General features: G+C 38.4%; 1 protein-coding gene across 1 annotated transcript in view; it reads right to left on the bottom strand.

Moving 5' to 3' along the window:
* The window catches only part of ST6GAL2 (ST6 beta-galactoside alpha-2,6-sialyltransferase 2), a 160,255-nt gene that overhangs the window by 47,172 nt on the left and 98,342 nt on the right, over window positions 1–14,741 (bottom strand). The window lies entirely within an intron of this gene.

Here is a 14,741-nt window from a genome sequence, read left to right as displayed (position 1 = left end):
AATGGCCATGAGAGGGTAAGCCCACCTGCCTACATAGGGATTTGGGAAAGAAAGCAGGTAACTTTTTTTCTTTGGTTTTTACTGTATGTATTTGGGCTGATGTGTACTGTGGTCGTTGCTGCCGTCCAGGAGTAATGGGAGTTTGAGCGCAGGACTTGTTTTTTTTTTGTACATAAATGTAGAACTTTACTTTTTTTAGTGACAATTTTAGGCATACTCAAATGTAAGATGCAATGGATTCAGCTTGTATCAGATTACAATCTTCAAATGACCAAAAGCAGACACTGTCTGGACTGAAGGCATACTGAAAACAGGATTGTTAATATATATATATATATATATATAGTTTTTTTTTTTTTTTTTTTACTTATAAATGACCCTTCTTGAGTAAATTTTCATAACAAACTCAGATCATACTATCGATTCATTTTGCTGTAAATCATGTTTTTCACTGAGAGAAACAAAGATCTATATCAATATTAGCTTTAATGTGATAAATCCATTAGTTACAGCAATTAGATTTCATGCACAGATAAGGAAATATATGGATATATACCAACTAGGATAAACAACAGGCATTGCTAATTAAAAAGGGCAAAAAACAACCTAAGTAATATATAAACCATATAATTTTAACAAGTCACAAATCATGACAAACGCTTTGATTAGAAAATCTTTATAAACTGGATCATATTCTGGAAGGATTCTATTTTGTTACATATATACGTAATATGGTACAAAGTTTGAATAATAAATTATATTTGATTTGTTTTTAGATTGTATATATTGTCCACCTACTGAACAAGAGGAACTTTGATTGCAGGTCTTTAATGATAACCCACATATTTGTTTTAACAAAAAATATGTTACAGAAGAAAGTCACCAGAAATTCTTATAAAAAATGCTACTGTGTCTTAATTTCTTCATGGCTTCACATTTTCAGAGCAGGTATGATATAATGGAATTTGCCTACCCCCTTGTTATGAATGGTTTTCATAGTTACCTAGGCTGAAAAGACACAAGCCTCCATCAAGTTTAAAATAGTATGTAATTGCATTTACAGATAAAAGTCAGTTCATTTGTATAAATTCAGCTTACTAATACAGCATTGAGAGCATCCATATAGCGACACGATAATTTTTCTGCATTATGAGAATCTTGAATATTTTAACAGCCTTGGAAGGATAAATTAAGAAATGGGAGCTTGCTTCAGAACATGAATTAGTCATGAAGATTTTCCACAAACACTACAGAACTCAGCTCCCCTTACATAACTTATCAACCAACTAAATCTATCTCATAAATTACACTAACAGAAAAACAAAGTATATCCTACATTGGTATATAACCTATATTTTGTATTGAAAAAAAATCTATTTTATGGTGGCAAACATGTAAGTGGCAAGTAAGATTTTTAATGCCCCCCCAAAAATCCCCAGATCTAAAATATGCTCAGTATAATTACTAGGCCAGAGTTCCAATTCCTGGGACTACCTGGGACTCCGAGTCAACCTGCACAGTGCCCAGACTGTGCAGATGTTCCTTACTGAAATTCCAGCACAAAATGACAGGCAGAGGGTAGTGAAGAGCAATGAGCCCATGGGAATACAGGTTAGACATGATCTGATCCCCTTTCTCTGCATTTGAAGAAACCAGAGGCCCTTCTCCCCCATAACATAAGCCTGCAGCTGGAGCCCAAACCGACCAGGGGTCTGTTCTCCCCATCTCTCCATTTGTATATCCACTCCAGGTAAGACCACTACTGAGCATGTCACATTGTATATAGCAAGTATCAGTTGCATATTAAAAATACATCTATTTGCTATGAATTATTTTGTCGTGTTTGTATTTACACAGGTCTACACACATGTGTGTATCTCTATGTGTGCCTGTCTGTGTACGTTTGTGCTTTTCTTTTGCCTGTCTGTGTATGATTGTTTCTTTCTTCTTTCTCTGCATGTCTGTGAATGTTTATGCCTTTCTGTGTCTGTCTGTGTCAGTTTGTGCATGTCTGTGTCAGTTTGTGCATGTCTGTGTCTGTATGTACCTGTATGTGTCTTTGTGTGTATATTTTGGTGTCTGTTTATGAGGGTGTTTGTGTGCATCTATGGCTGTCTGTCCGTGTCTATGTGTTTGTCTGTAAGCAACTATGAGTGTGTACAGAGACATGCAAAGGGATAGACTTGGGAGTGAGATGTGTGGTTTTAGAGGGGAAGGGCTTTAGGAAGGCAACACTAAGTTATTTTTTGGTTTCAACACTTTGTGGTTTTTTTCACCTCAGCAACACTCCTGCTCCAAATCCAATCGACATATTTTAAAACATTTCATCCCATGTGGATGAACAGAAAACATAATGAAGTAGATTTCTTTTCACATAAGAAAGTATGCAAATTTTAGGGACCATTTAATTCAACTAATTTAAAATAAATAAGTATTGGGATTTGCATTTGAATAAGATAATTATCATTAATGCTTAAAACTTAATTATAATGGATGAAATTATCTTGATTTCTTTAATGCCACAGAAAATACATTAGATTTAAATTGCAACTTTCAAACAAAGAAAATTAAGTTAGCTAGTATTTCATTTTCTAGAGAGTAACAAATTAAAAAACACGGTGTAGTTAATATCGAAAAATAAATCAAAATGGGCAGCAACATACATATACAAGCGACTAAATATGAGTGTAAGCTCACGATATAAAATGCATGTGCGCACCTAAATAAACTGAAAAGATGAACAAAAATATTTGTATACCAATATAAATGTATTTATTATTAGATGATAAATAAAAAGATAGCTAAATAGATCTATAATTAATGAGATTGATACAATATATGATATATAGTCTAATATAGCTATCTCGAAATATAAAAAACATACAATGATATAAAAATGAACAAATATAAATGAAACAGCTCAATAAAAGTACCTAACCTCGGTGGGGGCCCCCACCGAGGTATAAACCAGAGGAATGCTCGGGAGCAGGACGAAATCCGGCGTGTAAGGAGTGCAGTGCTGAACCGCGGTCGGAGTCTTCTAAAAAGACCGCGGTGAGTAGAGAAGGCACTCCAACAGGGGACGCGTTGCACCACGGTCGGTGCCTTCAAAAAAGACCGCGGTGTACGAGGACCGGCCGGCAGCAGAACACGCTTCAAGTAGATACTCACGGGGATTTCCTGTACCCGACCTCTTCCTGCAACAGCTGATCAGGGTGTCGAGTTAACAGCTGTGGCTCATCGACGCGTTTCGTCCCGCCCACGGGACTTTCTCAAGATGCAGAAACAGCCACAGTTCGAACTTTAAATACACCCACCAATTAGCCATTAAATACAAAATAAATGAACAAAAATTGAATAGAGATGAATAAAAATAGCAACTAGAAAATAAATAAATCTACCCATAGAGCACACAAGAGAAAAGGGTAAACCCCTTAGACATCCATATATGTACATAAATTTTTAAAACATAAAAGACCAAAATGTACCAATAAACACCTCTAATACAGAACCCCTGTAATTTAAAGGGACAGATGCTGATCGTGTATATAAATGACAATAAGCTTCAAGAGCGGTCTAAAGTCAACAGTACTTATACTATGTAATATATCTCAAGATATTTACACAGAAAAAATATTATATATCTGTACCAAACCAGAGAACCGACATAGAAATAAGCAAATATAAACAAACAAACGAACCAGATGGTAAAGACCTTAATATAGATCTGACTCTTCACAGAAGACATAGATAGAAGGTATAAGCCCCTAAAAGTTATTTCTACCTTTTTTCCCCCAAAAAAAGGGGGGGCCAGAGATTACAGCAATAAATGACTGTAATACGGAGCCCCTATTAATTATATAAAGGAGCAAACATTCGTTATGCATAGGGGTTTAAAGCGCGATCTATAATCGCAAGTGCTTATGGTAAGTACCCCATAATATTTGCACAAAACCATCTAATCAGGACCCAAAAAAACCAAAAAAACACAGAACCAACATAAGGGTATATGAATGTGAATAAACAGAAAAGGACCAATAATAGAACCCTTAGAACAAATCTAACTCCTCATTCAGGCCGTTCGGTGCCATGGTATTCAACCTAAAAATCCACATGGATTCGCATTTGATAAGTTCCCTCTTCCTTTTGGCCAAATCTTGGAATGGGGGAATATGCGTTAGGCCCAATAACCTGATGCCAGAAGGATTATTGTCGTGAAAGGTAGAAAAGTGTCGAGCTACTGAAGATTTGCAGTTGTTACGAATTATAGCTGTTCTGTGTTCACGGAACCTGCATTTCAAGGGTCTAATTGTTTGGCCCACATACTGCCGATCACAGGGACAAATTAACAAGTATACCACAAAGGAGGTGTTACAACTGATATCTGATTGAACAAAAAAGTTTTCAGTACTGTTAAAGGGGCTAAAACTCGAGGTAGAATGCCAAATAAAGCCACATGTCAAGCATTTAGTGTGACCACAACGTTTACTTGTGAAGCCCTTCTTTGTCAGTGTCGTTTTTCTCCTCTCTATGTGGCATGGCAATTTGGAGGGTGCTAGAATGTTCTTCAAACTAGGTGCCTTCCTGAATGTGACTCTTGGTGAATCCGAAATGCAGAAAGATAGCCAAGGATCTTTCCTCAGAATGGGCCAGTACTTATGAAGGATCTCAATGATGTCATCATACGCTTTACTAAAAGAAGTTGTAAAAATGGGTGTAGTGCCCTTACCCACTTCCTTGGTGCTGATGTTAAACTTAGCTGCCTTACATTTCGGAACTTGAACATTGTCCAAAAGTTGGAGAATCATATAGTGCTCATCTGTGTGTAATTTCTGCTCGTGATATGTACTTACGAGGGATGGCCTCGAGCTGGGAAGATCCATAACATGATTCCCTAGGATGGAAGTATCACCATAGTTAAGCCCCTTTAAATAAGCATTCAGAATCTTGTACGGTGGGTAGGACTTTTCAACGAAACGTTGGCATAGAACAAAGGATTCTCTTTCATAATCAGACAGAAACGAACAGTTCCGTTTGATTCTGATGAATTGTCCCAGAGGGATATTATGTATCCATGTGGGATGATGACAGCTGTTGGCGTGTAAATAGCCGTTTACATCCACACTCTTCTGGAAAGTTTTAGTGATGATTCTACTCCCAAGGCCTGTAAGAGTTAGGTCTAAAAAATCAATTGTGGACCTGTGTTTCTTATGTGTGAAGGAAAGACCCCATCTGTTGTTGTTAATGTAAGTCATAAAATTGTCTATATCTTCCCAATCACCCCTCCAGATAATTAGAATGTCATCGATAAATCTTCGATATAGGGCGAGCCGCTCCATCCAGTGTGGTTCCGCAAAGATCATTTCTTGTTCCCAATGGCCCATAAACAAGTTTGCGTAGGAAGGAGCGAAACTCGCCCCCATCGCAGTTCCCTTCTTTTGTATAAAGAACTTTCCATTAAATTCAAAATAATTGTGTTTCAACATAAATTCAGTAAAACTAATAATGAATTGTGATTGTTTCTCTGGGAGGAGTGGATCTGCTCCCAGATAAAGGGAAAGGGCTTTTAGGCCCAAAGTGTGGTCAATGTTTGAATAGAGGGCTGCTACGTCTATCGTTAACCAACAATACTGTTCAGACCATTCAATCTCCTTAACTAGGGACAACACATGTCCTGTGTCTTTCACAAAGGATGGCAGATGGGGAACATATCTTTGCAGATGAAAATCAACCCATTTGGAGATAGGTGAGATCAATGAATTTATACCCGATATTATAGGGCGGCCAGGGGGGTTGGTAAGGGACTTATGTACTTTAGGCAGGTGGTAAAAAATAGGAATCTCTCCTTGTGCTGACAGAAAAAAGCTCCTTTCTTTTTTATCGATAGCACCACACAGTGAGGCTGCTTCTATGAGGTCTCTCAGTTCACCCCTGAAACGCAAAGTGGGGTCACTTCCCAGAACCTCATAATAATCCCTATTTTCGAGTATTCGCTCTGATTCCTTCAGGTAAGCAGTTCTATCCAACAAAACAATCCCCCCTCCCTTGTCCGCCCCTTTAATGATGAGGTTATGAGTATTTCATTTTCTGTATCTTTTATATTGTTAAGCTAACAGTGATATTTGTTATCAAAATCTAACCATGCAACGAGAATGAACACGAAGGCAATAAAAGTAGTGGATATTGTATTAAACATTCTTACAGTATATCTAAAAAGGCAAAACGTTACATAACATTAACAAAATTATTTCTCAGTTCAAACGGACATTACATAGATCAAGTTGTCACCATGGATATTAATAGTCTATAAATCTAATTTATCAAAAATATAAACAAATATGGGACATTTTACTACAAAAAAACACCTGAATTACCACTTTTGTGTTGGATATCTATCTCTGCATATTCAAAGCAAATGTAACATATACTGTCGCTGGTAATTTTGCTTTCAGACTAGACAGTCTATATTTCTGAGGACTGGATTCTATAACAAAAGATAACCTTAAAGGGATGCTCGAAATTCCATAGTCACCATAACGCATTTTAATGATTATGGTTCTATGAATCTTTGGGTGCTGTTCCTTTGTTTTGTTTTTTTCGAACTGTTTTTTTTATGTTGCCAAACAACTGTGGCCTTCCTGGCACCCAAGGCCTGACACATTTGCAGCTGCATGGAAAATTAGTTATATTAACTTATTTATTATCAGTCCAAAACCATCCAACATTGGTTGTCAATGATAGGCTCAAAGTGCTGGGGGGTGTCAGATGGATAATGCATAAGAGGATCTTATACATTATCTGAGTTGCTGCAGAAGGAGCAGGCATTGGAGGTTGTGACAGCCCTGGTTTTTGAGAAACCTAATGAAAATGGGGGAGCATAAATCTAATAGCATCCTAATCCTTACAAAGAGTTGTTGTAGTTATGTGTTTAGAGTGCCCCTTTAACTCTGGTAACTGAATACACATTTGGCCTTCTACGGGAAAATTGCTGTTCTCTTGTTTATCTCTTTGTATCTAGCCATGTGTATTAAAATGATAGTTTTCCTGTATATAAATGATATTAGATCTGATCGTTTATAAATCATTCAAAGCAGTATGATCACCACATCAGTGTTGCAAATTAAAGTAGAATTTTATTGCCATACTGTGATCATACCAGATAGAAAGTCTGTATTCTGACTAATCCAACTCTCCCCTTCATTTCAAATGTTATAAGGTATGTTTCAGTGAACATTTCCTGCAGGCCTCAAAGACACCAATTATTCCTAAAACACTCAACCACAAAGGTTGACCTATTACTGGTTCCCCACAGGCCCTATCTCATAGCATTCGCAACTGACCATTAACAATATCTTAGGGACCAGAATTAATACCAGAGCTTGCTGTCACTCAGAATAAAACACTTCACACTTCACAGGTCATGCTTGAGGGAGAGAGAAAATCTAGCAAATCTAGTCTATGCAAAATATAAATGTGCTGGCGTTTTTGGTACGATGGTGCAGGAATGGAAATGTGAAGCCCCACTGACTATGATAGTCATATCAAATACAAAGGACAAAGATTGCCTCATGTGGAAACTGTTTTCTTAACATTCTTTATTTAAGAAGATTTTTCAAACAAAGGTTATAATCAAAAATAACATAAGATAAAGGTTACCAGAATAAGCAAAATGTCCATGTTAGGCAGTACCTCACATTAAACAGTAGAAAAACCAGCATTAAAGACAAAGAATAGTCACGTAGGAACCTGCATTTATCAAAGAGAACAAACATAGCAGTATTAATATAAAATTTTAGAGGGCATAAGAAGACATCAGAACGTGTCTAAAAGATAAGAATAACAAAATACATAAATAGGAGAAGGAAAAAAATGTCTACATGTTATTTTTTTTTTATAAAGTAGTGTTATTTTATTATAAAGTTGTTCATAGGCAGGTGCATTAGTTAATATGTATTTTAAAGTTCCAGTTTTTTGTAACGCAGATGCGTGCAGACCATGCACGGGGATGAATGCAAATATTGCCTGTACCTACCAATACATGAGTTTGTAACTTTTAGTTAAGTGAATAAATCCCACCCATATGACAACTTAAAGAAATATGTATGGTAGTATTGCCTTTTAAAGAAATACTCATGGCATTCATAATGCATTCATCTAAATGAACAGTTTAACCCCTAAGTGGTCTAAATGGCACCTGTCAACTTTTTCTCTGCCTCAGTCCCTGGTTTCAATGAGGAAGCCTCGGAATGGGCACCAGTGAGAGCATAAGGGCCTCAGCCGAGAAAAGTATGTACCTTTCCCATGCAGTTTTAACAATGGAAAACTAATGGTAAGCTGAAAATGTAAGCTGACGCTTTCAGTCTATACTGGCTCACAGTATGAGTCTTCTATTTGAAATAGAATTATGTTTATTGACTTGCTCATTGAAGCCAGGAATTGGGGTGGAGACAGAAAGGCCTACCTGGTGCATGCTCAGGGTGCCCATCTCACTGAAGTGGTCTGGGTGCAGTATCCCTGATCCCTTAACCCTGCAATGTAAAACATTCCAGTTTTAGAGACACTGCATTGTTTACATTGCCGTGTTAACACTGCCTCTAGTGGATGTCTACCAGACGTGTATTTAGACTCTGTGTAATGACTTTGAACGTCCTCATGCATTGCATGAAGACCAGCATCTTGCAGAACCCAATAGGAAAGCAATGAGTCAATGCTTTACTATAGGTAAGCATAATGTGCATGCGGCAATCGCCTACATTGTCTGACATCGGATGAAGAGGAGCCCGAATCAGGTAAGTGTTTAACCCCTTAAGGACCAAACTTCTGGAATAAAAGGGAATCATGACATGTCACACATGTCATGTGTCCTTAAGGGGTTAAAGGGATATTTAACCCTTTACATGGTTGGGGGTGAAACTGCTGGGTGGAGGGACAATATAGTGTTAGGAATACAGCTTTGCATGTGTACATCTATCTATGTGTGTCCCAGTTTGTGTGTGTATCTGTTTGTCAAGGTGTGTCAGTGTGTGTATCTGTTTGTCTGGGGGTGTGTCAGTGTATGTATCTATGTGGTATTATGTGTTTATGTATCTGTGTGTCAAGGTGTCTGTATATGTCAGTGAGTGTATTTGGGCTTGTGTGTATGTGTCAGTATGTGTGTGTATCTGTTTCCCCTTTTTTTATCTGAGTGTGTGTGTTTATGTTTGTGTGCCTCTATGTGTGTTAGTGTGTATGTGTTTGTCAGTCTGTATCTGAATGATGTATGTGTCAGTGCCCATGTGTTTATTTGTGTGTTAAAGTGTATGTAGTAGGTATTATGTGGCAGTGTATGTGTGCATACACCGCAGCAATTAAACACCAACACAACATGCAAACACACCCCTGCAATATATACAACATTACAATCAAACACATCCCTACATTCAAATTCCAAAATCATATACAAAGAAATTCCTTCATTCAAACATCAATACTGCACACAAATGTACACCCGCATTTAAAAGCCATCACTACATGCAAACACACCCCTGCAATCAAACATAAACATTACAAACACACACACCCCTGTATTAAAACACTAAAATGATACGCAAACACCCCTTCATTCAAATACCATCACTACACACAAAAGCACACCTGCAATTAAAAGGCAACACTACATACAAATACACCTCTGCAATCAAAAGTAAATACTACACACAAGTACACCACTGCATTCCAATAGTAACAATACATACAACTAAACTCCTATGTGCACAAACATACTCTATGCAATAACATACTTACATTCAAATGCACAAACACTGCTCTCAGATACAACATCTGCATGGATCGGCAAATGATAATTCCACAGCTGGCATAGCAGAAAGGGCAGTGGCGTACCTACCATGGTCGCAGGGGTCGCAGCTGTGACCGTGCCCTTCACTCCAGGGGACCCAGCCGCAGCCACGACTCCTGTGACTGTGGGCCCCCTGAATACCTTTCAGGTGTCTGACAGGAGGGGAGAGCTGTGCTGCTCCCCTCCTGCCTGTGTATAACGTGGCCGAGCAGTCTGTCAGAAAGTGCTCACTAAGAGAGCACTTCCTGTCAGACCTGGATGCAGGCCCCCATGTTCCTCCTGTCATAGATGGCCCAACTGGCCTGCTGGCCACCTAATGGACCCCCCCGGTTGGCGGCTGTGTTCCTGGCAGAGGAGGCGAGGGAGCTGTGACATCATATTCCAACTCCCGGCATCAGTAGGTGGCCCGCGAGGGAGCAGAGTAGGGAGATCACAGCTCCTTTGCCGCCTCTGCCAGGAACACAGCCACCCGCCTCACTGGACCCCAGTTACAGATCCACGCCAGCTCTACAGGTAGCGAGGCTGGGTGGACAATTTTAAAATTATGAATAATTTGTGTGTGCGCGAGTGTGTGTCTGTGAGTGTGTTTGTGAGTGTGTGTGTGTCTGTGATTGTGTGTGTCTGAGTGTGTGTGCATATGTGTGTGTATGAGTGTATATTAGTGTATGTGTTTGTATGTGTGTGTCTACATGTATGTGTGCCTGTATGTGTGTGTAGGGGGGGGGGGGAGAGGCCTCTGGTAGGGGGTCTACCTTTTTGCCATGTTTATGCTAAAGGGGCCCAAACAAATTATTGCATTTGAGATTAACTTGTTATGGTGTTCCTCTGATGTAGATCTACATAATATTTCAGACATAAATGAATGTTATATCATAATTATGTACCCTGTCATTATAACAATAATAAACTAAAACCGACCAATCTGACCCGCTGGTTTGTCCTTACCAACACGACTGAAATAATGAGCAAAATACTCATTTATTGTGCTTTTTATCTGTATTATGGTTAATTTTCTCGGAAATTACAGCTTTCACAGTTTCAGATTGTGAAAGAATAAAACACATTTCTCTAACTCTGTCACAGTAGATGAAAAAAAGTAACATGATGCCAAGAATTTTAATTGGCTCTTGTGAAAATTGACTTGTTCTAAGTCATTGATGGGATGAATAATTTCTCATTTGGGTTTCTTTTGCACAGCATGCAAACATAAAGAGAATTGTATACATCAACTCCAGTGACTATGTGGTAAGAAAGCAAACTTTACAATTTGAGCAATATTAAGTTATCTGCAATACCAAAAATATAATGAACTGTTGGGTTTAAAGCCAATTTGCTATTTAATATCCTTACTGTTGAAACAGCAAGGAGAAGTAAATGTACAGTTAATGTATGCATGGTGCAATCAGCATGTTGACCAATAGATTATCTTTCAACATTTGACCAATAGATTATCTTTTCAACACTTTGCCCCAGAGTTGCCTTGCTAAATCTCCTCCTGTTTGCTTTCCGCTTTGCCTGGTATATTTCATCATTGGAAACATTAAACTACTCTAAAAGGGCAGTTTTACTCAAATATTATATCCAAACCACTTCCACCCCACCACTATATTAATATTATCATCATCAGCCAGTAGGGAGAACAATTTAAACAGCAATAATGAACTACAAAACTTTCAAAAAATTCACTTCTCAATTCTTACAGGAGTTCAGTAACACAATTATACAAAACGTGGTATGATGATTTAAAGAATACTACCCATCAAATAACATTAAATAATATTCTGTCATTATTTTGCAGACTTGAACATTATTCCTGCAAAACGTTAATTTCAGACATGATAAAGGACTATTTATTATTCACACAACCTGGCTAATCTGGCTTACCGTACATATTTTACCCCATACCTCCTAATATTTCAAAAGAGTGTCACATTTTCATTAAAGGGGATGTGGCCAGAGGGTCTGGTCATGGATAAGGTTATTTCAGATATTTTTTAAGTGACCCAAGTATCACACATACACAGATTTATTTTTAATTATATCTGTAGCTGAAAGACAAATTATTGTGAATTTTATTGTTGCGAAACTCTGATATACACATACAGTATATACGACAAACAATGTAGAAAAGAGTGAGAGGGATTTAAGCTCAAAATAGGGACTAAATAAATAGGGACACTTGAGAGGTATGTTTACAAGCTATTGTTTGGAAAGTGCCACTTGTAATTAGGTCACTAAGCCGTGGATTTAAACAATTTCCAGCAGGCTTTTTCCCTACTTCCATACTCAAATGACGTGAAGATTTTTTAGTTTAGAAAATAACTTAGTTAATGCATTGCCAACAAGTATCATTTGATACTAACACACATTGACAAGGCACGGAAGGATGTGGTTTCGTACTTCATTGCCAAGCAAGAAATAAGTTTAAAAAAAAAAAGTATTTTAGTCCTGTGGCACACACAATGAAACAAATGAAATCACATTCTGTGTCCTTGTATGCCAAATCTATCACAAGGGCTTTTTCTTTATGTTACTCTAAAGAGATGGTTTTAAAATGAAGGGTAGAACTTGGTATTACATTAGAAATTATACTTATAGTTCAGAAGAATACAATGACAAAGAAATAGATAGTTATTTTCTTCAGTAACTAAAAGTAGTTCCTGAATAAATAACATATTAACCACAAAACAGTTTTATCTCTACCCATTTTGCTGTTCTGGACAGAAATACAATTATAAACATATCTCCTTTGACGCTTCCCCTCAAGTCTTTTTTTCCCTGTGCCTATGTCTTTAGATGTGCCTATGTCTTTAGATAGTTCCCTTTGCAGAAGGTTTCACAATTTCCTTTTTAACTTACCATGGCTATATTTATGTGTTATGTCCAGGGCTGCCATCAGAAATTATGGGGCCCCTGACGCAGCCCAAAGTCTGGGCCCCCGGGGCCCACCCCTGAGCCCGGCTGTGTCTGCCCACATGGCCCGCCTCCGAGTGCCCCCACAGGGACCATCCTAAGTCCACCCACAAGGATGAAGTGTGTGTGCACTGAATTTGGTGTGCATATAATGGATGCAAAGTGCTTGAGTAAAGTGGATGTGGTGTGTATGTTGTGGATGTGGTGTTTATAGTGGATGCAGATTGTATGTTTGTGTTTATTAGATGCAGAGTGCATTTGTGTAGTGGATGTAGTGTGTATAGTGAATGCAGAGTGCATGTTTGTCTAGTGGATGTAGTGTGTGTGTATAGTGAATGCAGAGTGCATGTTTGTCTAGTGGATGTAGTGTGTGTGTATAGTGAATGCAGAGTGCATGTGTGTCTAGTGGATGTAGTGTGTGTGTATAGTGAATGCAGAGTGTGTGTTTGTGTAGTGGGTGTAGTGTGTGTATAGTGAATGCAGAGTGCCTGTTTGTGTAGTGGATGCAGAGGGTGTATAGTGAATGCAGAATGTGTGTTTGTGTAGTGGATGTAGTGTGTGTAGTGAATACAGTGTGTTTGTGTAGCAGATGTAGTGTTTGTGTGTATAGTGAATGCAGAGTGTGCATAATGAATACAGAGAGTGTAGTCGATGCTGTATGTGTTTGTGTGGTGAATGCAGCTTGTGTGTTTGTGTAGATGATGCTGTGTGTGTTTGTGTAGTGAATGCAGTTTGTGTGTTTGTGTAGATTATGTTGTGTGTGTTTGTGTAGTGAATGCAGTTTGTGAACGCAGTTTGTGAATGCAGTTTGTGTGTGTGTGGTGAATGTGTCTTTATGTTTGATAAATGTGAGGGTATTTTTTTTCCTTTCAATTTTGTTAAAAAAAAAAAAATATTTCCCCCTCCCTGCCTCTTACCTGTAGCCAGGGAGGGGGGACACTGGATTCCCTGGTGGTCCACTCGGTGGGCCCCTTCAGACTCTATAAAAGGGCCCTGCAGTCTTCATCTCTCCCTTCCGGGCTCTACTTCCTTAATGAACCCGGCATGCATTGCGTGCTGCGGAGCGTTGCCGCGGCAACGCTTTACCGCTGCGGCAACGCTTTACAGCCGCTCACGAGAATGCCGGAGTGGGAGGTGAGTGTGAAGACAGAAGGGCCCGCAGAGGCATATATATAGAGGCATAGACATCTGAGTACCTGGTTTTCAGTTTTGAGGATTTGGCAGGCCCCAGTTTTCCTCTCAGGCTTTATTTCTGACTTTACCATATTATTTAGATGCTCAGTAACACTAGTGGCAGCAATTTTGACTTTAAACTAAGTAGACTATCCCTTGCATTCTTAGAGTCTAAAAATTGCCTGTAATTCAAATAACATTCAAAGTAAATGTAAATTTTTAAGGCAATATAGTCAAACTGGAACAGTTCTTGTGCACCCACTGTGTGTGTGTGAATCCCGGGACAGTCACATCCCACCACTCATTGGCGTGGCAGAGAGCTGAAATGACTGGTTACTCAGGACAGTAATAGTAGATTGCATTAACCGGTGTACTATATTTTTGCAATATCAGTATTATACCTGATATTTTGACAACCCAAGATTACCTTTTCTGTAAGGATATTTCTTTGTGTTGGTTACTCAATAATGGAATTATTTCAAAAGTAAAACTTATCGGTACCAAGACAGGCACATTATTGCAGCCCAATCTTCTCTCTCTGAAGTCATTAAGATTGATGGCTTTTGTCCATTCAAATGTTTCCTGTAGATAATTGTTGCAGACATACACTGGAAATTGTCTTGATCTACCAGTCCAGTAGAGAGAGATAAAGCCCGCTGCCTGGAATGTCAGGCAGTCACGTTGAAATAACAGAAATAATCACACATTTTATTAACATAAAAATACTTAGGTCATATATATGTATATAAGTACTTTTATATACACACATACATACACTTTCATAGCAGATTTTCGAGTTCAGCATATGTTTTCCATGGAG

This window comes from Pelobates fuscus, chromosome 1, assembly GCF_036172605.1.
Source record: "Pelobates fuscus isolate aPelFus1 chromosome 1, aPelFus1.pri, whole genome shotgun sequence".
In the NCBI taxonomy this organism is placed as follows: Eukaryota; Metazoa; Chordata; class Amphibia; order Anura; family Pelobatidae; genus Pelobates; species Pelobates fuscus.
This window is presented reverse-complemented; position numbering and strand designations above follow the sequence as displayed.